Below are 1,535 nucleotides of genomic sequence, written 5' to 3' on the forward strand. Positions count from 1 at the left end.
GAGAAGAACCCGTCCAGAAGACCTAAACTATTTTTTTCTTTTTGATTTTTTACCTGGATTACTGAGATGCATCAGGACGTTTAAATGTCATGTTTTACAAAGTGGTTCTCATGAAATGTCATGCAATGTGTTTTTGTTTAGAGTCACACACGTATATGAAGTTCTCTGTTTGTTTGAGCAGGTAATTTTTAAAGACTCAGGCTTCCCTTTAAAAAAAAGGAAGTGTGGAAAGGCTGTTTCCATACTGCAAAAATAACCCTGGATTGTTATTATCATTGATATAATTTACTTATATAATTTATTATTATTACACATTAAAAATCCAAAGAATGACAAATGCGATTTAACCAAAAAATAAATCAATATAAAAAAAGCTGAACCTGGCCCGTACGGGGATCGAACCCGCGACCTTGGCGTTATTAGCACCACGCTCTAACCAACTGAGCTAACCGGCCATGTGCTTAGATAAAGCCATTCAGGCTGTGGGAACACTGGGATAGTTTCTTCAACTGGTCAAACTGGTTTATTAACAATTTACGGAAAATAAAAGAAGACATATTTATTTCATGACTCCCCTTTTTTCCACCCCTTATAAAAAAGTTTATTTGACATTAATTAATATAATAATCCATAATAATTAATATTTTGAGATGATGAAACAAAACTAGTTGGATAAATTAACTCGGGCTAGCAGGGGTGCCACTAAGGAGGGGGGTCAGAGGGGTTAATGACCACCCCTAAAAAACATTAAATCATATAAAAAAATTATAACAAAACATATACCATATAAACATATGTGATTTGAATTGTTAAATAAAAGTTAATAAAAAATAAACACGGCAAACAACATTTAGACTGGTTATCTTTRGTCACGATTAATTTAACCTTTAAGATTTTCATGTTATATTTTTATCTCCGTTGCTCATGAGGTTCTATAATCCTAAATATTAAAATTAAAATTGCAGATCAAGTAAAGGGTTTGGTACTCAAGGATGAAACTGGTTTAAGTGGGGGGATTTCCCCCTCCCCTCCCCCTGCACGTTTAAAATTAGTTCTGTTTAAATATGGAGGCGATCAGACACAGGCTGATTCAAAACAGGCCTCAACATGAGCCGAAGTCTGCACGTGTTTCTGGGACGGGTCTAAATATAGACCCCCAACGACAAGCCGAAAGCCATGACACCAACAAAAAAGACAAGTTAGAGGCTTCAGCTAATAGTTTGGAGCCACAAGTTATAAAAACAAACTGATTTTTCAGTAAATCACATGAAAACAGCTGAACTTTCCTTTAATTACAGCAGAAACAAAAGATCCTGCTGCAAAACTGGATTAGAGGAAATAAAAATGTTGTGATGCAGCAGATGGCAGCCAGATGTATTTATAACTTCATCAAATCAGACGAAGCTCGTCTAAATAAAGCTCACATTTAAGACCGGCTGCGTGCGAAACTTTATTTAAATAAAAGCTGAACGTGTCAAAGTTAAAGCCTGATTAAAAAAAAAAACATATTTATTCAGAAACACTGAAACAAGAGG

General features: G+C 34.9%; 1 non-coding gene across 1 annotated transcript; it reads right to left on the bottom strand.

The window, feature by feature from the left end:
- Nucleotides 1-381: 381 nt before the first annotated feature.
- trnai-aau (transfer RNA isoleucine (anticodon AAU)) lies at nucleotides 382-455 on the bottom strand. The gene has a single exon. It is a non-coding gene; the product is annotated as a tRNA-Ile (tRNA).
- Nucleotides 456-1,535: the final 1,080 nt, after the last annotated feature.

The sequence above is a fragment of the Austrofundulus limnaeus genome, unplaced genomic scaffold (assembly GCF_001266775.1).
Source record: "Austrofundulus limnaeus strain Quisiro unplaced genomic scaffold, Austrofundulus_limnaeus-1.0 Scaffold177, whole genome shotgun sequence".
NCBI classification, from domain to species: Eukaryota; Metazoa; Chordata; class Actinopteri; order Cyprinodontiformes; family Rivulidae; genus Austrofundulus; species Austrofundulus limnaeus.